Raw genomic sequence first — 24847 nt, 5'->3', positions numbered from 1 at the left:
TACTATCAGACTAACCTATTCCTAATTGAGCTAGAGGTCTTTATTAGGTGTTGCAGGGATTAGGAGATGGTTTAAGAAGGAAGGAAATGGATATTCAAAAGGACAAGTCTGAGATAATAGAGTCTTCATATTATGTAACTAGAGAAAACCTTGTTCTTACTTTGCTTCTACACTTTGTTTCCATCCTTAGCCATTTTTTTTTCTTTTTCTATTGGCTTTTGACTCATTCGATTCTGTTTTTGGAGTTCTAACTTTTATTTTATTTATTTTTTTCTTTTCTTCGGATGGAAACTTTCTTTTCTTATTTGAAACAACTAGCAAATTCTTGGTTTCACAGGTCTTTCTCTTTTCTATTCTTCATTTCATCTCTATTCTCATACTCATTCAAAAATGGGTAGGCTAATTTTTAATTTTATTTTGTTTTATATAAAAGGGTAAAGGATTTGCTGTTTATGAAAGGCTAAAGAAAGGCTCAGAGGGGCTACTAGCAGAAAATAATTTCATAAGGTTTGAATTTCTGGCTATATAGATCCAACAAAGGCCCTAAATTTTTGCTTAGGATATGGTATAGTGATCAAGCAAGTGGACGTGTGATTTCTCTATTCAGAATTTACTTCTCCCTTATGTCATTTCTCAAATATTTCACTCATATAAGGCTTTAAGCTATAATCTCACAGGATTTGTAGAATAAGTACTCTAGCCTAGATTTCATAAACTTATTGCAAATACAAACATAGATGCTCATGCAATATATTTATGGAAAGATACAATGATTTTTACCTATATATTAACCTAAATTTCTAAAAACTATTCTAATTTAAAAGATAATGTGAAACTTCTAGATTAATATCATCATGGAGAAAGAAACAATACCAGTATTTGTAAGTGTATATCATATACTCACCTATTTATATTTTTGAATTTTTTGAATTTTTTACTAGAAAACAAGTGCATATTAAACATATATATATATCCTAATAGGTGCCTTAAATTACACGTGTTTTTATGCCACCCCCAAACAAAAACATGCTTTGTCTTCAAAGTATTAAAATAAGAATGGTAGGAAATACCATGGAAACGCGTGAAAATTGAAGAACCCCTGCAAAACAAATTTAGAACATACTAATACAGATAAATAAAAATAGATGCAACTCTATAGGAGTTCCACCTATTACGGGGATAATAAAAATTAAATTGCTTGGGACATAAGCAGACACTAACAAAAAAAAACTTACCTCCTATCCAGCATAATTCACTACTAAACTCCAGGAAGTGAATGCGGAAGAACACAAAAAAAAAAACAACTGGTGTTGCGTTGAGGTGAAGGCGCGGGCGCGCTTTATGATAGCCTATAGAAAGGCGCGGGTGCGCTCTGGCTTGGCAAGAATTCCATTGTTTTGGGGGCGTGCGCGCTCTGAGTATAGGCAAAATAGAGGGCGTGCGTGCTCCATGTTGTAGAAGTGCTATGAAGTGAAAGTGCAAGTAAAAGTGAGAGGTGTGGTGTTAAGTTGAGAGATCAAGAATGGAAAGACCAAACACCCCACCCCCAAACAAATTTTTGAAAATATGGTTAGAAAATTTGTTTAAACATGTGGGTCTTTTAAAGTCAGATTCCCCTAGACTGTGCACACCCCCAAACAAACAAGAACCTGGGTTTCACAAAATGGATGATGCGTGGTCAACTATACACTAATAATTGAAAGAGTTGGGGGTCTAGCCATAAAAACATGATACAAAATGCACCCCCAAACAGAATGAAGTTGTATAATTAGAAGTAATCATGTAGAAGAATAAAAGAAAACTTATACAACCCATCAAAGAACATAAGCAAACCATCATGTTGTAGCTGTGTTAAAGAGTTAGAATGACCCAAAAGATGAATTAGTAATACTTTAGGTGAGAAAGGAAATAAGTATGGATCCTCATGTCTTTCATGAGGCCCAGATGAGGAAAAATAAGACCAACTAGGTTTCTCACTACACTCGGTCAAGGCTTGGCTCTCAACTACATGAATGGTGTACTCATTGGATTGTGTGTTAGGCAAACACTCGTCACAGTGAGGGTTGAAAAAATTATAGAGGGTCTCTGAGGCAATAAGCTCAAGTGCAAATTTGAGGTTCTTCTGAAATGGTAAGTGAATGGATGGCTTAGTTGTGGTAGATGGTTGAATTTTAAGAGGTGGTAACTCAGGTGGATGGTGGTCAGTTGGTGGTGCATCAGTTGGTAGATCCTCACACGCTCTTAAGAAATTATAGAAATCTTCATCTAGCTTAGTTGAATCTATAAAGTTATGGTTCGTGGCATTATCTTTAAGAAATTCATCTATTTCTTCCATTGTTATATCTTCAACTGCCAAACTAAATTGAGATTCATATTGCGATAAATAAGTTACTTCCTTTAATTCCTGCACATGACCTTGTTCATGCCTTAGATTAGAATTGTTGATATCTATTTCCTCACTCTCATCCTCTTAAATAATATAAGTTTCCTCAATGACATCATGGTCATCCGACATAAGTCCTAAAGAGTCGTCTTCAAGAATTTCCTTATCCAGGTAGTGTGTGGAGTTAATATAATGGTTAATGGGAAAGTCATGGGAAGGTAATGGTTCATGAAATTTAGGGTAGGTCTTAACTAGGTCGAATAGTTTGGTTATGGGAATAGGTTGTTCTACTTGTATGTCGATCTCTAGTAAGGTGGAAAGTTTTTTGTTAGGTGAGGGGATCAAGGAAATCATTTGGGCTAGATTCTGAAGCATAGTTTAGGTTTTGGCATTTTGTTCTCTAAACGATTTTTCATTGTTGGCCATTTGTTCCCTAAATGTTTGTTGTGAGTCAGTAATTTGTTGGGAAATTTCATCTAGGAAAGGAGATGAACTAGATGGTTGGGTGATTTCTGGCATGGTGGAAGGGCCTGGTTGGTATTGTGTTTGATAGTCATAGTTATTGGCGTTTGAGTGACTCTGGTTGATATTGTACTGTGGTGTGTTAAGTTGAGGCTGAATGGCTGGTTGAGTCCACTTTTACCACTCTGATTGGGTAAAGGCTTAAACCATTAGAAAGCTCTTTCCGAGCTGGTCATTTTGACATATAATAGGCCCAATTTCAATGTTTGAGTCCAAAGATACGACCTGTGGAAGTTATGTTGATTTTTCTACTCTATTTCTGCCCGCGATGACTTTGACTTTTCAGCTTTGACCAGGCTTTAAAAAAGGTATTTTCTCCTTGAATCTTGGCCTTTAATTACATAACTTCTTAGCAACCAACCTTTGCTCCTTTATCTCACAAAAGTGACATATTTCTTCTCATATTCGACTCCAATGCTTGAAATACACAAAAGCACGTAAACAGTACTAACTCTTATTTATTATACACATAATTGGCCTAAATGTAATATTATTAAGGGGTTAAAACTACAGTTTTGGGTTCTTACCAAAGGTTCATGAAATAATTCAATAGCACAATTAAATTATGTAACTAACTAACATAGACTCTACTGGAGTAAACAAGACAGGCAACGGGTGGCAAAAAGTTTTGAAATGAAGGAGCAAAATACGCCACCCCCAAACAAAATTTGAAAACCCTTTTTAACTATGAAAATTTTTGTTTGGCCTACTCCATTAAGGTGATATTTTACAAAAACATGGGTCGTTTAAAGTCAGATTCCCTAGACTGTCTATATAATTTATCTAATTTTTGTTTGTTTTATTTGTTTTATTTGTTATTTGTTTGATTTTTTTTAAGAACTAAGTTACCAAAAAGAAATAAAAATGAAACTCACTCCATAGAGAAAGACTACTCAAACAACGAGAAAAAGTGCAAGAGATGAATGCGTGAGTTACATGAATAAAGGTGTATTCCCATGAAATATGAAATGAAATGGAGTACACTAGAGAATATAATGAGTTTTTTATTGTCAGATACTCGAGACTTCATCTAAATATATGTATTAACATGCAGTTTACCATATATCAACAACTAAAAAAATTGTGGGTCTTTCCATAAATAATTAACACAGAAAGCACCCCCAAACAGAATGAAGCATCAAGATTTCCTATTGTGTGGCTTAGCAGAATGAGAGTGAAATCTGATTGATCTAGAACCTAATCGAGCATGTACTCTATTCTTTTTCCTCCAACGAAAAGGGTGGCCAAGTAAATGATCATGATAAATTAGATGGTTGTGGATGATATGTGGGATATGGATAAGTTTTGAAAGGGTATGTTTATACTATCTCACATCGGAAAATGAAAGGATCAGGTGACTTGTCCTTAGGTATTATTTCATTACTGGATGGGTTTAGAAAATCATGAAGCACAGGAGAAGCAAGATTGTCAAATGCAAACTCAAGGTTCCTTTGGAAAGGTGGAGGGCGGGGAACACTCGTGATGGAAGGTGAATAACTGACAGGACGATGTGAGGCAGGTGAATGGTGCTCAACTAGTGTTCTTAATTCTAAATCATCAGAGGCCTTAAGATATGCAAGAAATTCCTCAATAGGTGGGTCAGAAGAATCACTGGGATAGAGGGTGAAAAATTCTTCTTCTGTCATGGCGTTAAATGATAAATGGATGTTAATAGGATGAGACTCGTGAGTTGGTAAAGAAGGGTTGCAAAACGTCGAAGGAAATCTTCCTTTATTTCATCTATGTTCAGGGAGTCAAAATTATGATCTTTGTCTTCTTCCTGAAGAGGGGCATCTACTAGTATGGGAAGGAAAGTGTCGAAAGAACTAATGTGATATACAAAACTCTCAATGGATTTCACTTCTCCTTCTACAGGCAAACCTAGTTATTCCTGCTTGAGTTTAAACATGTTAACCTCTACGGACAGATTTCCAAAGGAAAGAGTCATTGATCAATCCCGACAATTTATTTGGGCATTGGCGGTTACCAATAAAGGATGCCCTAAGATGATGGGAATAGAATCATGAGCAACTTCGGTGTCAAGAATAACGAAATCAATCGGGTAGTAAAAATCTTGAACTTTAACTAAAAAGTTTTGAACTATGCCTTTGCGATACTTAATAGAATGATCGGCTAACTACAAAGTCATTTTTGTTGGTTTAAGTTGATGGAGTCCTAATTGTTTATATAAATAAAAAATGAGTAAGTTAACACTCGCCCCTAGGTCTAATAGTGTAGTTGTTATGAAGTTATCGCCTAAGGTGCATTGTACAGTTAGACAACCAGGGTCCTTGTCTTTTCCAATTCCATTTTGTTCAGATAAAGAGGGGTATTGTTTAGTTAAGAAGGGTTCTTTGGGTATGTTGGTTTTCCTCTTCGTGGTGCACAACTCTTTAAGAAACTTACCGTGTCTAGGTAGACTTTTTATAGCATCTAGAAAAGGTAGGTTTATAGTCAAATTTTTAAACACTTACCTAATCTCATCAAAATTCTCATCCTTTTTAGACACAATTAGTCTCTGGGGAAATGGTGGTTTTTCTCTATACTTATCATAAGGGTCAACAATATTATTAACCTTGTCTTTTTCTTTTGCCGTTTTCCAACTAGGTTTCCATATTTGAACCTCTACAGGTGTAGGATCACTAATTTCTATTATTGGGTCTTGTAAGGTTTTCCCTTTTGGTTGTGGTTGGACTAGAACTTCTACAATTGTAAGGTCTTCAATTTCCATGACATTATTTGGTAAGGTTCATTCTTAGTTTGCTGGCGATCTTTAGGCATATTCACTTGGTTATCAACTCCCTTACCCGAACGAAGGGCAGCGACTGCCTGTAGGTCCCTTTGGTTTATATTACCATTACATTGAATAGTTTTTACTTCGAAGGCAGTGTTTGTTGACTTAGGATTAGGCACAACTTGACTTGAAAACACGCCTGTTTGGTTATTATTTTGGTTAGGAGAAAGATCAAGTACCTTTCGGCACAAAAACTGCATCATTTGCATCATTTGTTTTAGCATGTTAGAGTTTTGATCATGTTGATCTTTCATACATTTGCAGTTTTGTTCATTTTGTTGCTTCATCAAGTTGGAGTTTTGTTCATTTTGTTCCTTCATCAAGTTAGAGTAGTTTCGTTGCATAATTTGATTTTTATGTTACCACAAAGTTATTACTCTGTCCTCTGTAAATGGTTTAACTGGTAGAGTGACTCAAAGTAAGGCTTGGTGCTTGGTCATGTCTTGATGTTGATCGTTCTGGGTCATGGGCACTAAACTTCTGTTCTGGTCACCTAAATCACCTTGTCCTAGATGTTGGTTAAATTGGTGAAAAATTGTAGTGGGCCTAACGTTTTGATAATTAATACCTGGGGGTGTAGGTTGTTGTTGTTGATTATAATTAGTGTTTTGCATCCATTGTGTGTTAGCGTTGGTGAAAGCGTAATTATCTATGGGTTGTGGTGGCGGTGAACTGTAGAGTAAGGGACTAGAGGAATTGGTATGGTTGGGATTAAAACATACATTACATGGATGGGAGTTGATGTTCATGACTTCTTGTTTATGAACAAAGAGGGCATCTACCTTTTTAGTGAGGGATTCAATTAAGGTTCTAAGTTCAGGATCTTGTTTTACCTCAAATATACAGTCTGCCTTAACTGTTGAAGAAGAAGTATTAGAGCGGGAGTAATCGTTACCTCCCCAATTGTTACTTTTTTTAGATTGATTATCTAAGAAGTTATAAGCATCTGTGGCTCCTTTACTTAAGAAATTACCTCCGTTCATGACGTTTAACGTCTCATTATGGTGTTAGGATAGGCCTTTTAAGAAGGCACGAACTAGTGTGTCTTTACCAAGATTATGATAGGGACATTCTACTAGAAGATCAGTGAAATGATTCCAAGCCTCAGAAAAGGATTCTTGAGGCTTTTGGTGAAAGAAGTGAATATTTTGTAGCATCCCATCACTTTTCTGTGGTGGGTAGAATTGATCCATAAATAGTTCAACTAGTTTTTCCCATGTGTCGACAGAGTTCGGCTTTTGTGCTGTTAGCCAAGCAGCCGCTTTGTTAGCTAGGGTGAAAGGAAACACCCTTAACTTTATTTGTTCAGGTCTTACATTAGAATGATGAAATGTAGTAATTACTTGTTGTATCTTATGTAAGTGTTGATAAGTCTTCTCATGGTCTAAGCCATGGAAAATAGGTAGCAGATTAAATATATTAGGGAGGATTCTAAAATCTCCTGTAGTATCTGCAAGAATTATGCAGGACTCAGGTCCATCGTTTAAAGCCTTATAAAAATCAAACAGGGGTCTCTCAAACGACCTGGCTAGGTCGTTTGTTGTACAAACCAAACGGTATGGTTACACCGTCTGGACTAAGTCCAAAACGATGTGGCCATGTCGTTTGGGATTCGGACTTAGAAAAAAACTTACCGGTGTGGTCACATCGTTTGGACTAAGTCCCAAACGACTTGGCCACACCGTTTGGGACTTACACTACAACAAACATGTTTTTTAGCGACGAAACAAAGTGTCGGAAAAAGAAAGAAAAACGTCGGTAATAGTCAGTTGCGACGTTCTTTTGATCGTCACTCCATCGTCGCAAAAAGTATAGTCGCTAAAGGTGTAAAACAACGAAATAAAATTGTCGGCAAATAAAAAAAATCAGCGACGTTTTATACTGTCGGTAGTGCCTACAAAAACGTCGGTATATGTATTTCTCGTTTGATTGTTATAAACGTCGCGAAAAGTAATTTGTAGCGACGATCTAGAAAAACGTCGGTAATAGTTTCCACCACCGACGATTTATTTCGTGGCAAATATCTCAAAATTTTCGTTACTTAAATTCGTATTGCGACATTATTTAACGTCACTGAAAATTGGCTTTTGGCGACGATTTATAAACGTCGGGTGTGTGATAACACTACCGACGTTTTGTTTCATAGCAACACCAAACTTTTGGTTCTAAAATTCATATTGCGACATTATTTACTGTCGCGAGAGATCAACCTTTGGCGACACTTATTTAATATGTCGCAACTTTTGGTTCTAAAATTCATATTCCTATTTTTTTTTAATTATTATTATTTCCCTGTTTTCAATCACTTATTCACATCCAATGTACTTTTTTCAATCACAAAACCTAAAAGAAACATATAAACAACATCAATTAAACCACATTAAATTTAACAAACAACAAACCCAAAAATCATTTATATATGATAACCCACTCCATTCTTAAGACCATAATATGATTCGTTACATATACAATAGTCTTATAAAAAACAAAACATGAAAAGAAATTGTCTTAACATCCAACATCTATCACATAGTATTTTTATTTTTATTTTTTGTTAAAATCCTCTCCAAAATGCTTCTGCCCAAACAAGTAAGCCCAAACAAACCCACAAAAATCGTTTCTTCCAACCCATACGACTTCGAACCTGCAAACAAAATATGACAACATTTAGTTAAGGTACATTGATCAAGTATACTCCAACATGCCAATTGAGTCAGAGATATGTACATGGATATGGAAAAATGACACAACACCTATAGAAAACAATACCATATAACTAGATTGAAATGTCTAAGATCACAAAATGGGTAATCCGTATTCACAACTCACAAACTTAACTTATAATCAGTTATATGAATTTCAGATAGGTGGTGGTCAATCAAATCCCCTAAGCATTAAACCCAATTCAGGAAAGGCAAATCAATCACCATGTAAGAACTAAACATCAATAAATCCAATCGAGTGAATCAACAATCACAAGCACCCCCACTAGTTGCGCTATCAATACGAACAACCTAAACACAGATATCAACCAAATCACAGTTTACCTAAACATAGATCTCAACCTAACCACACCTAAACATGGTCCACCCAAACTTAACTTCAAGGAAGCAATGCGAGCTGCAAAAGGATGGAGTCCTAGACAACACCTTTGGACTTCAAGTTATGTGGTTGGTATTGTGGGTATTTGGCTACAACGTAACAAGTCACACTTTGAGAATAAGAAACTGTGTTTAAGAGACTGTCAGATGTATGCCAAAAATCAAAACTTCACAGAACTCCAAGGGCTTGAAACATCTATTTGATAGAATCCCTAGGTGTGGTAATATGTGTCCAAGTCATTGTGGACTGTAAGAATAAACTAGATGGGCATAAATATCAAATCCCATATACCTAAATCCTCAAAAAAGTTGAAATTTCAGGACGGAACTTCATTGTTCGGGTGATAAACGAAAGAACCAGACCTTGGCAGGCTCATTTAGATGATAATATAGTTGATTAGAATATTTGTATGATGTGTTCAAATTTAATTCGTTTTTGAATGTTGTGGATCATGTAAATTAGCATACAACTATTAGATTATATAATTGAGAAAGTTTTCAAACTATATATGGATTATGTTCTGGTTCAAGTTTCTACAATGGAGGTTGATTGTTTACAGCTTTAAATGCTTTCAACTATAAATTATCTACAGGTCAGGTGTGTAGGTATATATATATATATATAGCTAGGTTTTAGGAGAGATTACCTCAAATGTTGCTTCAGAAGCCAGCAGAGCCTGATCTTCCCAACCTCACGCAGAGACTCTTCCAGCTTCTTCTTACCGTACCGGCACCAAGCTGCTTGAATGAAACAAGCTGCCCATGTCCTCCATTGCTGCGAGTAGAACCTAAAAGCATGCCGCAGCTGCTTGCTGTGAAGTCTTCGAAACTGAGAGGCCACAAACTTCAAGTCGTTGGCCATGAGAGCAAAACCTTCAACCTATGTTATAGCCCACACTATTCTGGTCGAAATCGGAAGGTTGGAGGAGGAGTGGGGGTCAAGGGCCCATGTGAGCAGCTCTTCTCCACAGAAGTTGCCAGCTTTTAGATATTCAGAATTTAAAAAGCCAGTTCTACCACCATTTGTGGTCACAGTTAGTAGCTTGCCACGCATGATGAAGAGCATCTCATCAACTGGGTCTCCTTCACGGACAATATAGCTTTCTTCAGTGTAGAATGCAGGCTTGAGACGATCACACATTGCATCCAATAATTGCTCATCCATTTTTCAAACATTGGCACCTAAAGAAAGGAAAAACCAGTGAGTATTTAACGAATTCCTCATCTTTAATGGATGAAGGTGTTTCATAGCACACATGACACAGAACCGAAACTTACATCAAGGAAACACACTAAACAGACTACTCTGTTTAAGATTAAGAATTGTAGTCAATTTGGTCAAAACACAAGTTCTCCCTACAATACTAGATGCAATATGAGTTGCCTTAGTCTTGAAATACCAACCTGCCTTTTTGAATTATATAGCTCATCCAAAGCCGAGAAGAGTTGAGTTAACACCCCAATTCAGGTTTGTTGTCAAATAAGAAAGGAAGAACAAGAAAAAATCTGAAAAGTACTCACTCTCATGAGTAGACCTAGGCACGGATGGCGTTTGATGTCCCTCCTTAGGTCCTTGGGAAGGTTACGCACGAAACTCTTTGTCCACCCCCTGTTTTTTGCCATTTGTATTGTTCATACCGCCTCATCCGTTCTCTCTCGGGTTCTCGGGGAGTAGACGGTGTGACATCCATGTTTCTCATCTTGCCGTTTCACTCTCATCTCTTCTAGTCTAACGGTGTTGGATTGCGGATACGCGTCTATAACAAAAGGACAACATTCAGATCACTATACAAGTATGGACTAAAAATGGCGATTACTATAATTAATAAAGGTTGTACACCTTTTTTTTTTTATTTTAGCTAAATCTCTATCAATAACCCCATTTGTTACAACTATGACTTTTATAATGGTAATATTAAGTCTAGTAAGACCGTGAGACCTACAGATAGATACATTTACATAACTAACTTTGAAAAAAGAAGGGGGAATTCATAAATACAAATTCTATATTAATAAACAAAAGAGAAAAAAGCAATGCTTTTAAAATATTAAAATGATCAAGCCAACCAAACCATATAATGAACATCGATCTTTATTATATCAAAGAATAGTTCTTAAATACATATATGACAAACACTATCTTAGGTTTGCTCAGACTTGTCTTATTTTGCAGTTAAAATCTTAAAATGGTCCCAGCAATTATTCTAATCTACTCATAACAAGGTTAAAGACCATCGATTAAACCATCATGGTAGTTCCACCATTTATACCAACTACAAGAAATATCCAAGAAACAAAATCGATTATTAGAAGAGGAGTAAATTTTGGTAAAGGGTGTAAACACGAATATTGGTACATGGTATAAACACCAAAACTTGCAAATAATGGCAAGGAGCTAGAGAATATGGGCTTAGAATAACCTGCATATAACTTTAATGGCCTGGAGTTTATGTTCAAATGGGGGTCTTTGATGGGGATTTCTTAGCGAGTTTTAGTGTACTTGTTTTGTCCTTAAGTTGCTTTTGTATTTTCTCTGGTAGAATATATCATCCCACTACTTTATATCCATTATGATTATATACTGACAGAGAGAGGGGAACCCTTAAATATAGTTAGAAATGATGGGGAAAAAAGGAGAACCTGTACTATCAAAACTCACATGACTTGCAAGCATGTACATAAAGAGATTAAATGCAGCTCCTGCCCATGCCGTTTCGGTGAGTATTCCAGAAGTTTTTGTGACTTCCTTATACAGTGGCTGTATTCTAAGAAACCTCGGAACATATTGGAAAAGAACAATGAACCGCAACCAATTTTTTGTATTCAATGCCGTCAAGCCTCTCAACTTGGGGATGACAACCAAAATTACCACCTGAAATGTTTATATGAAGCATTTCACTTAGTAAGAAATATAGAGATATTCAAAATTTATTTTTGACATGATTAATAATAACCAAAAAAGATCTATGAAATTAATTTGCAAATCATGAACAAACTAATAACACCCAAATTAATTTGCAAATCAACGAAATTAATTTGTAGATCATAATAGCTAAGCAAAATTTTAACCTGATAAACTAGTATATAACCAAAGTTCAAACTAGCAAAAAAAATTACCTGAACTGATAGCTACCGCTTGCAGAGTCCTCTCACTAAGTTATTAACAATAAAACATTAGTGTTTTTGTTCCTAATACCAGAAAAAGTTGCTTCTTTAATTTCTACAAACAAGTTTGAATGATAATTCTTGAAGAAACGAAAAGAAAAATCACAACTTTACTCTCTTTTTTAAGGTAAACAAGTTCAAAGAAAGATTTTTGCTTCAAAACTTACCAGAGATTTTCTTTCCCTCAATGAAGGAAGGATGAAGGTGGTAGACAAATTGAACCCGAAATAATTAAAGCACCTACGTACAAAAAAAAACTATAGCTTTAACAATTATAGAAGATTAGAAAAGGGGTCGAAGAATAATTTAAAAAATAATAAGGAGAGAGAAAGAAGTACCTGGAGATCGAAGTTGAGATGATGAAGAAAGAGAGTGAGGAGCCATTCTATTTCCTTTTTAGTTTATGATGTTTTTCCTCTGTTACTAATTTCCCTCAAAAAGTGTTTCTTCCCACTTTTCTTTTTCGTGAAAAATCAAACATTTGGCGGCTGGTTATAATCGAAATCGCGCCGAAATCGAAAACGTATATTCCGACGATATAAACGTTGAAAATAAAATGCTAGTTCCCACGATCAACAAAAGCGTCGCTAGCTTAAGACAAATAGTGACGAAAAAAATTGTTGCCTTATGTACAAACTTATTTTCGACCTTTTTATCGTCGGTACTACACTATTTCAACTATAAAAAGAATAAGCGGTTGCTTAAAAATATTTAGCTGACTATTTCAAACGAAAAAAACGTCGCAAATAATCATTTTAACATTTGAAACAAACAAATTATTAGGGACGATTTAAACGTGCTAAAAGGTTAGTTTTAGGAACGAAACGAAAATGTCGGTAAAAAAAACGTCGGTAAAAAACCTGTTTGTTGTAGTGTTAGTCCAAACGATGTGCCCACACTGGTCAAGAGGCCAAAAAACATAACTTTCTATTTTTTCAAAGTTCAAATCCCAAACGGTGTGGCCATATCATTGGGGACTTAGTCTAAACGGTGTGGCCATATCATTGGAGACTTAGTCCAAACAGTGTGGCCATATCGTTGGGGATTTTTCTAAGTCCAAATCCCAAACAACATGGCCATATCGTTTTGGACTCAGTCCAGACGGTGTGACTAGACCGTTTGGTGTGCACAACGAACGACATAGCCAGGTCGTTTAAGCTTGTGGTTTTCGAATTTTCTCATTCAGCCATTGTACACATGCATATTCAGCTCTAGTCACGTGTATATTCAGCCCTAGTGTTTAATGTTAGTGTTAGGATATAGTTTTCATGGTTTAAGATTTAGGATGGTGGAAGAGAAGAGAAGAGAATAGAAGAGAAGGGATGAAAAGGGGAAATGCACATTGGTTTGGGAGGTGCCCAACACAACAACTTTTTGGGATCAATGGCACACTTGTAATAATTATTATTTTTTTTTATTTTTTGGGACCAATGACACACTTGTAATAATTTGTTTTTTTTTTGGGGTCTGCCCAACGCAATATGGGGTCCGTCAGTAATAGGACCCTAAAAATATTAACCTTATTAGTTTTTAAGAATTAGGAAAAGGCTTTTTAAGATGGGCTTCGTGTTGGGCTTGGATGTCAGGTCTATGAAACGGGATTTGGTAGTTGGTGGTCTTACTAATTTCACTGAGATTTATTAATTAATTTTTTATATTTTTATCAAACCAATGGCCAGGTCACTTAGGAATTTGAGGGAGGTTGTCCGTGTGTGCACGTTCCTTAATTTGATAACCCCAAATTCTTTCAATTTTCTAGACACCGTTTAGAATGAAGAAAAATAATTTTTAAAATTTTGTAGTTGATAGCATACGAGTATTGTACTATACTCGTGAGATAAGATTGCAAATAATATTAAAAAAATAATTTAAGGTAATTAACCTAAGGCGCATGCACACTTAGAATTTAGTTATATTGGGCGCGTGTCGCGCTTAAGATGTAGAAGGCGGATTGTGCTTAATGAAGGCAATTTGAGGGGGCGCGCATGCTCGTGAATTAAAACTAGGGTTTCAAATTATTAGGGTCAGGTCAGGGGATGGCAGGGAGTTGGTTGAACAACTCGTATGCTCTCAACATTAGCAGAAAATTTTCAAGAAATTACGAACAGTGTTTTGATAAGGTTTTTTGTGAATAGTGAAAACAGTTTTGCTTATTCTAAACACGCTATACGTAACAAAGCAAGATGGCAAGTGGCGCCATTTGACAAGAGATGTAAAAACAGGTTGTTTAAGATGCTAAAATAATTCTTAATCAATAATAATAATACTCTCTAAACAGTTGTTATAAGGGAGCAATTGTTTTCGATCCACTCTTTTTTCTACACGTACTTAACACAAATTTAGACTATACAAATGATTCACTAATGAGAGTAATATGTGATGTGAAAATAGTAAATAAGATTGGAAAAACAGTAGATATAATGATGATAAAAAGATATAGAGAGGGTTAATCCACCACGCGATTCGATTGGCTATTAGTTTAGTCATCAAATCGTTTTCTTGATCCCTAGTGAATGCCAAGTCATCTCTGATCAAGGTTTCACTAGCATGAGAGTTTATCTCCACCACAAATCTCTTTGATGGTGGCTCTAAACTCTAGTTCAACTCTTATGGTTTTTATCTCTAAACAACCATGAGAATCAAACTTGAAATTTTATTCTAAACAACAACCATTCTAATTAATCAATCATCTTCACAAGACTTCATAAACCCAATCTAATGGAGGTTTAGCCTTGTATTATTGGAATTATTACACTAAAGCAATAATAAGAAGACATAATTTAAAAAAACAATTATTGAAAGTAAACTAAAGCTTCTATTGATGGGAAATAATGGTGGCTACAAAATAAATTATTCTAACCCTAAACTTAAACTAAAACTATACTAAACTAATTAGAGACTAAGGGGAGGAAGGATAGAATAAGTTTAGCCTTAACCCTCTTTATATAGGAGAGGGTTAGGGTTACATTTTCGTGCATGGGCCAAAAAGGGAGACTTTGGGCCTCTAAAGTGAGCCCAAAGTCTATTAGGTTAAGTCTAAAGAGGCCACAACTATTGGAAATTACTTCAGTGCCATTTTCATCCACTTTTACAGCTATGATTGGGACAAGATTAGATCCATTGGAAAGCTTATTCGGAGACAGTCATTTTGACATAAAGTAGGCCCAATTCTGAAGCTCGAGTCCAAAGATACTCCCATTTGAAGTTCTGTTAACTTTATATTCTTTTTTTACCCAAATTGACTTTGACTTCCAAGCTTTGACTGGGCTTGAGAAAAGCTTTTCTTCATGATTCTTGGGCTTTAAGCATAGAACTTCCTCAACAATCATCTTAACTTGTTTTCCATACAAAATGGCTTTTTTAAGCACATAAACAGCTTCAAGACCTAGAATACACAAAAATATATAAACATTACTAACTCTTATTTATTATAAACATAATTGGCTTAAATAGAATACTATTAAGGGGTTAAATGGAACCCTAACACTTACGAATGGATTCATAGAGGTCATGTAGTGTTCTCTTGTTATTATAAAGCGTACGCATCCCACTATGGAGTATTAAAAAACGTGCAAAGTCAGAAGAAGCAAGATCCATAGCATCCTCAGCAAAACAAGCAGGATAGTCATCTTCTTCCTCCTGATCTACAACATCAGCCCTCTCTTTAGGCAATGTCCAGTTCCTTTGGACACACTCACTATACACCTTGGCATTTGAGTGTAGCTTAATATAAGTCCTAGGCGACTCAGGCATGCACCCCCAAGATAACATGATCTTAGTAACTAAAATCGGCAGGGGTGCAGTGGTTATTCCGATAACCATAAGCTCTTCACGTAGAAAATCAATGAGGCAAAAACTATACCTCCTATTCTACAGAATCCAAAGGATGTGTAGGAAGGACAAGTTGATGTTGGGTTTTGTGGTGCCATAGATGTTCTTGCCTAGCCACCGCGTCACAGCCAGCTAGTTAATCCTAAACGATTGTTGGCACGCACAGTGAGAACGACTGTTGTAGCAGCCCTCGAGCAGCATCTCCAGCATCAACTGATGGACTCTGTCATATTGAGATTCTTGTAAGGTCAAGGTGACCTGCTCGCAACTTGTGCGTCATATTGAGGTGTTACCTAGAGCATCTTTGATATGCGTATAAATAGTACCTTCAACAGCCTTGAAGCACCCCTACCATTCCTATGGAGTTCCCTCTTTCAGAACTCGAACGCCACCTCCTCAGCTAATACTTTTTTAAATAGCTATACTCCTATCATAGAAGATGGCGCTGCTATGATTCCACAAGAACTTATTGATGAAGGAATCAGTAAATGGAAGGATACACTAGTAGGGTACTTTATAGATAAGAGAATGGGATTTCCCTTTGTCAAAAGTACACTGGAAAAAACTTGGAAACTTAAAGGTTCAATGGAGATCACAACGGATAGGGATCTATTCATCATCAGCTTCTCTACTACTGGAGACAAACAAATGGTACTTGAAGGAGGTCCTATCTTCATTGCAGGGAAGATATTTGTTGTTCGGACTTGCACACCAGAGGTAGAAGAGCAACAGAATAATGTCAACATAGCACTAATATGGGCCAAACTTTTCAAAGTCCCAAAAGAACTTTGGACTAAAAATGGACTCTCCTATTCGGCAAGCTTAATTGGTGAGCCTCTATGTTTGGATGTAGCAACATGATAAAAGAAAAGACTCGACTTTGCAAAGGTCTGTGTTACTATTCCTCTGACTTTCAATTTTCCCAAATCAGTGAAACTTAAACTTGGGGGTAAATATGTTTATCTTGATGTGGAGTATCCATGGAAACCACCCTCTTGCATCATATGCAATCATTTTGGACATGCTACAACCAAATGCACATCTGCCCCACAACAGGTTTGGGTTCCTAGAACTAGATATGCAAGGTCTCAACACAGGACAACAATTCCAGATGCAGCCCCTATCAGTACTCCTTCTATTGCTGTGCACTCAGACTTTAACAATATTACATCTGCTACGGCTAGCCCCTCAGCAATAACTATGTCCACTTTACAATTGATGAATCCTTCTATCTCAACCTCACCTCCGTCTGAGTGCGGATATGGTGACTCATATGGACTTGCAGGGTCAACTCCTAGTAACATAGGACCACTTTTAGCCACTCCTACACTTCTTGTCAGGAACTCACCTTCTTATGGAGGCTCTCTGCTCAACTCTTTTCGTGGAAACTCTCCTTTTACCTTGAGAGCACACTCTAATTCTCCAGCTGTAAGAAGAGACAAACAAAGTGCTTTAGGCACTCAAGGGAAAGAAGTGGTGGTCTTCAATATAACTCAAGAGCAAAATGAGTTAGTAACAAATGAGGATAGCATTCTAATGGAGGAGGAGTTATACCACTTCAATATTGGGAACAACACTTAAGCAACTCTTGTTCTGGAAGAAGAAGGCATAGCAGATGATGATATCTTTGAGTAGTATGAGGAACCTTTTGAAGATCAGAATGTGTTACTTACTCCTGCGACACCTCTGCGAATCCCATCTCAGGTTACCACCATAGTTCAAATGCAACAACAACAATAATCAGGCAAAAGGGGTAGAGGAAGGCCCAAGGGCTCAGGTAACAAAAAAAAACAAAAAAGATGGTAGAGGAAGGCCCAAGGGATCAGCTAACAAAAAAAACAAAAAAGATAGTTTTTATGAAGATGTGCATATATAATGTTAGAGGTGTCAATGATCTGAAGAAAGCAAAAGATCTCAATGTCTTCAGAATTAGAAATAAACTCTCATGTTTTCTCTTATTAGAAAAAAAAAGTCAAAAGAGATAAATATCATAGTATAAGCAATGTTTGTTGTCCTTCTTAGACTTTTGAGAATAATTACTCTAGTGACTTCTCTGGTCAAATTTGGCTCACTTGGGACCCTTATAGGATACCTGTCTCCAAGATTTTGGAAAGTCCTTAATTTATTCATGCTCAAGTCACTGTTCTAGCTTCTTCACAAGTTTTCCATCTTACAAGTATCTATGCAAGCAATAATAGAGCTGAAAGACTGATTCTTTGACAAGATCTTATCAATCTAAAAGGCTCAGTCACTGGTCAATGGTCCCTGGTGTGTGATGGGTGACTTCAATAATGTCATTTATTCTCATGAAATGATCAACTCAAAATTGGTACATCCTAGGGAAACTACTCCCTTTGCCCATTGCCTCAACACTATAAGTTTTTATGATCATAATTCTAGTGGTTGTTTTTATACTTGGACTAACAATGGAGATGACATTTTTAGAAAGTGGTCCAAGATAGATAGGTGTTTGATCAACCCTATGTGGGTATCTATGTTCCCCTCTTCTAGTGTTGAGTTCTTACTACAAAGACTATTTGATCACACCCTGATTGTGTTAACTCTCTCTAACAAGATTAACTGTAGACCTACATTTAGATTTTACAACTACTAGATGGTGAATCCTTTATTCAAGGATACTTTTAGCAAATGTTGGTCTATTCCTACTCAAGGCAATCCTTCCTACATGCTCTCTAAGAAGCTTAAACTCTTAAAGGTTTCTCTTAAAGGATGGCCTAAACTCAGCACCACTGATATTCAGAATTTGGTGGAGACAGCTAAAGCAAATCTTGAGGATATTCAGAAGCAGCTGCACATGAAACCTCTTGACATTCATCTATGCAATCTTGAAAGAACAAAGTGCTTTTGGAAGAATATAATCTCTTGCAAATAACTCACACTGATTGGCTCTCATTTGGGGACAAATGCAATGCTTTCTTTCACAACTCTGTAAAAGAAAAGAAGACCAGAAATAACATTTGGTTATTATTGACTCTCAAAGAGTTATTCAAGAAGGGCAAGACAAGGTAGCTCAAGCTTTTATCTCTTATTACTCTGATCTCTTGGGTGAAGCCTTACCATCTATATGTTCTCCTCAATCCTTAGCACAGCTGAATCTGAATGTGTTATCTCCAGAAATGGCCAATAATCTGATGAAGGATATTACTGACTTGGAGATCAAGGAAGCAGTTTTATCTATGGATGATAATAAAACCCCTGGACCTGATGGATTTAATTCATTTTTCTTCAAAAAGTCCTGGGATATGGTGGGCAATGATTTCATTCTTACAATTAAGTATATGTTCTCTCATAAATCCATATAGAGAGGTACAAACTCTGCCTTTTTATGCTTAATAACTAAAAATCTTGTCCCTACAAAGGTTGATGAATTCAGACATATTGCTTGTTGTAAGACTATCTATAAATGTGTTACTAAGATTCTTACAAGCAGGATGAAGGAATGTATCACCTTTTTAATCTCTGGAGTTCAGTTTGCCTTTGTACCAGGCAGAAACATTCAAGATAATCACATTCTTGCCCATGAGCTCATTAGAGGTTACTCAAGGAAACATGACTCTAGAAATTATGCTATCAAGATTGATATCAGGAAAATCTTTGATTCAGTCAACTGGAAGGCAATGGAAATGATCCTGCATCGATTTTGATTCCCTCTACTCTTCATAGAATGGCTTACAATGTGTTATTGCTCTCTATCTTACTCTATTATCTTAAATGGCACCTCTGAAGGATTTTTTGAAGGGGAAAAAGGTTTGCGACAAGGTCACCCTATTTCACCATATCTTTTTGTCCTTGTCATGGAGATTCTATTAGGACTTCTTAACCAAGCTCTCAACTTTAGGCAGATCCATCCCCACTCAAAATGCAAAAAACTAAGTATCTCTCATTTGTTTTTTGCGGATGATGCCCTATTATTTTGCAAAGGAGACATGGAATCCATTCTCGCTGTGAAGGAGATACTCCAGAAATTCTTTCAAGTTACAAGTCTAAATATTAACTCAGCAAAATCCATACTACTAGTTGGTTGTATATCCCAAGCTGTTAGCGAAGACTTAGCTAATGTAATGGGCATCTCTCTCATCTCACCTGCTATCTCCTATCTAGGTCTTCCCCTGACATCATCAATACTAAGAATAAGAGATTGCCTCCCTTTGGTGGAAAGATTAACATCCAAAATTTCAAACTAGAAGAACAAAACTCTATCAAGAATGGGTAGACTTAAACTCATTCAATATGTACTTGCTTCCTTTTAAGTGTATTCGTCCAAAACCTTTGTCCTTCCTAAGAAAATCTTTGATAAGGTTTCCAAGATTTGCAATAGATTCCTTTGGTCTGGTCCTAGCATGGCTAACAAAATGCATCATGCAAGCCATGAGGTACTAAGATATTCAAAGGAACAGGGTGGTTTGGGCATGACTGATGCACGAACGTGGAATAAGGCTACATATTGTGGATTGGTGTATAGAATTGCAGTGACAGAGGACTCGTTATGGGCTAACTAGACATAGAGTCAGTAGATAAAAAAACACTATTTCTGGACTATGAAAATTCCATCAAGCTGCTCTTGGTTTTGGAGAGGAATTTTAAAGCACAGGAATATAGCCAAAAACCATATCAAATATATTATTGTAGATGGCTCCAATACATTGTTCTTGCATGATCCATGTTGCTCAAGCAAACCACTGTGGGAGATATCTGAAGTAAGAAATCTTTTCAACTTTAATGAGGTAATGAAAGTTAGTGATATATTGGTACAAGGAGTCTGGTCTTCCGTGATTACTTATCTCCCAGAGGGCCATATCAAAAGTCTTATTTTGGGGACTGAAGTCAATGGATATCTTGAGAAGGATCAAGTGGTATGGGTCCCTAGTACTTCTAGTGACTTCACAGTGAAATCGACATATGCAGTGCTGAGAAAAGTGCGAACAAAGGTAAAGTGGTATAGAGTGGTTTAGGGAAAACTCTCTGTACCAAAACACTCATTCACTTTGTGGTAATTACTCTCCAACTGTCTCCCCACGCAAGATGGGCTGAAACAAAAGAAGGTTTTGCAACAATCTGAATGCAGCTTATGTCATGCTTCGTCTGAACATTGCAAGCATTTATTCTTTGATTGCCTTTATACCAAACAAGTCTGGAAACAGGTAAAGAATAGACTTGGGATAGGAGGGACTATAAAGGGATCCACTAAAGAATGGTACGATATTTTCAGACTTCGTAGAATTAACTCCACCAGTATTGATATCTATAAAGCATGTATAGGAGCTATTGTTCATGAAATTTGGTGTGAGAGAAACAGAAGGAAGAAAAAGAGTCTTAAGCTTTCTGCGCAACAGTTAAGTTTAAAGATTATGGGTTATATGCAGATATACTTCTAAAAGAATTTAACAGATGTCAAAGAGTATGCTTCTTTGAGGATATTGGCAGCTAGATTGGGACTAGATCTAAACTTCAAATAATCAGTAGCCCACTAGATCAAATGGGAACCAGTAGCTGACTACATATATATGCTTAACACAGACGGCCCAGTCCAAGAAAATGGAAATGGCTTTGGGGGAATCATCAGAGATGCACTAGGTAACGTTACTCTGGTGTATGCAGACACTTCATCTAAACCTTAGATTATATATCAAGAACTATTGGTAATATCAAAAGGACTTCAGTAAGCAAAAGAACAAGGAATTACCAAACTTGAGGTCAATTCAGATTCCACAGGAGCTATCAACATTATTAAGGACCCAGGCTAAAGCCCTTGGTACCGTGCTAACATTGTTGCCTTAATTTCATCTCTTAGAAGACACTTTCTCAAATGCAGTTTTAACCATATCTATAGAGAGGTTAATCAGGCAGCTGATTACCTTTCAAAGTTGTACAAATCACTAGATGATCTTAGTTTTTACTCTCTTCCACCCATTGATCTTAAGTTACATAACATAGTGGAAGAAGATAGGAAATGAACTATGTACTTGAGAGCTTTTTCTAATACAGGTTGAGGTTTGCCAAAACCTCTACACTTTTGAAAAAAAAAACCAGCCTTGAAGCACTTCTATTGTTACTTGAACAATTATACGAGTATTGGTCCAGGTCCACGAGGTGGATTAAGAAATCCTATAAAAAACTTAACCTGATTAGTATTACCTAGAGGGCGGGCGCGCTCTGAAATAGGCTAAATATAGCATGGGCTGCGCTCTATGTTAAAAATAAAGGTCGGTTTTTTAACTGTGGGCTTCGTCTTGGGCTTGGATGTCAGGTCTGTGTTCGGATGGTGAAACGAGCTTTGGTTGTGTGAGTCGGCTTACTATGTGTACCACTAAATTTTTTTCAAACCAATGGCCAGGCCACTTAAGAATTGAGGGAGGTTGTCCGTGCATGAACGTTCCTTAATTAAATAACCTCGATCCTTTTAGTTTTCTAGACACCATGTAGTATGACAAATTAATTATGAAATAATATAGTTGGTGGGCATACGAGTACTGTACTATACTCGTGAGGTAATATTACACTTACTGTAAAAAAATTAAATTATTCTACTTAAACTAGGGCATGCGCGCTTATGAATGTACTAATGATGACGCGGGTCACGCATATGAAAAGGAGAGCAGGGCGCGTTGTATACAAGCAAAATGAGAGCGCGGGCGCGCTCTTAAGTAAAGATAGAAGGTTGAATTTTTTAGGGTCAGGTCACGGGGGTGCAAGGAGTTGGATTCGCAACTCGTATACATGACGAGAATCGTTTGTTATATATTGATGAACAGTAGAATGATGAGATGCTTGAATAGTAAGTTATGGTGGAAAAATAGTAGATAAATACTCTTTAAATCATGTGAGATAGGGGAGAGTAGTCGTGTTCGCCAAACTCTAGTTGTACACTACTTGGATGCGAGTCTAGATGAGAAGTATGCTTCATTAATGAGAGTCAAAATAGTAGATATGAAGTAAAAACAATGAATTTAAATGATGAATAAAGGTATTAGAAGGGGTTTAATCCACCATGCGATTCGATACTAATTTTCGATTGACTATTAGTTAGTATGGAATCGCTTGTATTGATCCCTAGTGAAGACCAAGTCCTCTCGGATCGAGATTTCAGTAGCATGAAAGTGTAGCTCTATCACAAATCTCTTTGGTGGTGGCTCTATACTCTAGTTCTCCGTTATGAGCACTATCTCTAGTTACTCATAATGAAGAACTTGATGTTCTTTTATGTAACACAATAAAACTACTAGCTACTCGTCCTCACATGGCTTCATAAACCTCCTCTAATGGAGGTTTAGCCGTGATTCATTGGATGAACAATATCAAAATAGTAAAATAAAGACACAATACTATAGAAATTGATTAGAGAATGAAACAAGTTTTTATTTGAATTAGTTCTAATGGTGGCTACAATTACTAAACCTATTTATTAATTAAAGAAACATAAACCTAATTAAACTAAGGGTTTGCTAGAAGAGGGGAAAAAGTGTTAGCCTTAACCTTCTTTATATAGGAGAGGGTTAGGGTTATATTTTCGTGCATGGGCCAAAAAGGGAGACTTTGGGCCTCTAAAGTTAGTCCAAAGTCCATTAGGTCAAGTCTAAAGAGGGCTAAGCTGCTAGAAATTACTTTCATGCCCTTTTTCGTCCACTTTTACAGCTCCGATTGTGACAAGACTAAGTCCATTGGTAATATTTTTCCAAAACAGTCGTTTTGACATAAAGTAGGCCCAATTCCGGAGCCCGAGTCGAAAGATACGTACTATTGAAATTCTATTGACTTTTCTGTCCTCTTTCTACCCAGATTGACTTTGACTTCCCAGCTTTGACTAGGCTTGAAAAAGGCTTTTCTCCATGAGTTTTGGGCTTTAAACATAATATTTTCTCAAAAATCATCTTGACTCATTTTCCATGCAAAAGTGGTGGTTTTAGTCACCTAATCAACTTCAAGTCTTGAAATGCACAAAAACACGTAAACAGTACTAACTCTCATTTATTATATACATAATTGGCCTAAGTATAGTACTATTAAGGGGTTTAAACTACACTTTTGGGTGCTTATCACACCAACCCCAAACAACATTTTGCTTGTCCTCAAGCAAAGATGAGAAATAAAAACAGATAAGTAGCCAAAAATGTGGTCCTAACTAATCTCATTTCGCAGATTGCGATTGCATTGACCATATGCAATAAGACCTTAAACCACTAGGAATTCCCTAGTAGATGATTTATAGCTTCGTGAGAGTTTTTCAGAGAAGGTACTGATAACCCTATAAAATTGAATAAAATTCTACTCTGAATAAACGATGAAATTCAAATGCAAGTAAAGCTAAAACTTTATCGTAACACAGTTCTTATCAAAGATTTCTACTCTCGATACTATTGAAGTAGAGTTAGAATAGAAGATTCGTTCCACTCCTAGTTCTTTAGCATTCAAGTTTCCTACGACTATCAATCCTACCAAAGTCATTGAGAGTTTTACGAATTATACTACGATGCAATTTATACTAACAAGATACTGGGATTATAATGATTTAACTACGAAATGCTATGGAATACTAAAGTTTGAATCTAGAATAAGAATTAGGGGGGAATTGAATCCACCTTGAATCCAACTTAAGAACTAGCATAGATTGTTGTAATCTAATTCTTACGTTCTTTCGGTAAGAATTGGTCGTTCTAATCCCTAATCATACATGGCATCTCTACCAATTCATAACTAGCATGTGAGGAAGTCCACCCATTCTCATGGCGAATCGACGACCTTCTAGAGTGGAATAGGGGGCTATTACAATGATTCTATACTACACAATCAAGTTTTCATCAAGGTTTCATCAAACCCCTCTAGTGGAGGTTTAGCCTTGATTTATCAAACTATCATTTCCATATGAATTAAAACTAGACATCATAAAATGATTGGAACTTTGCTTATTTAAACTCAAATGGAAACTACTCATGCAATAATTGATTTAAACTAATAATGACAAATAAGTAAATCTAAGAATTGAAACTAATAATTAATGGAAAACGAAATTAGATTATCAAGAACTAAATATTT

General features: G+C 36.4%; 1 pseudogene; it reads right to left on the bottom strand.

Annotated features, from left to right (window-relative positions):
• Positions 1-9443: 9443 nt before the first annotated feature.
• Positions 9444-15736, bottom strand: LOC147498179 (cyclic nucleotide-gated ion channel 1-like; annotated as a pseudogene).
• Positions 15737-24847: the final 9111 nt, after the last annotated feature.

This window comes from Coptis chinensis, chromosome 5 (genome assembly GCF_015680905.1).
Source record: "Coptis chinensis isolate HL-2020 chromosome 5, ASM1568090v1, whole genome shotgun sequence".
Lineage (NCBI taxonomy): Eukaryota > Viridiplantae > Streptophyta > Magnoliopsida > Ranunculales > Ranunculaceae > Coptis > Coptis chinensis.
Note: the sequence above shows the minus strand (reverse complement) of the source record. Positions and strands in the feature narration are given on the sequence as shown.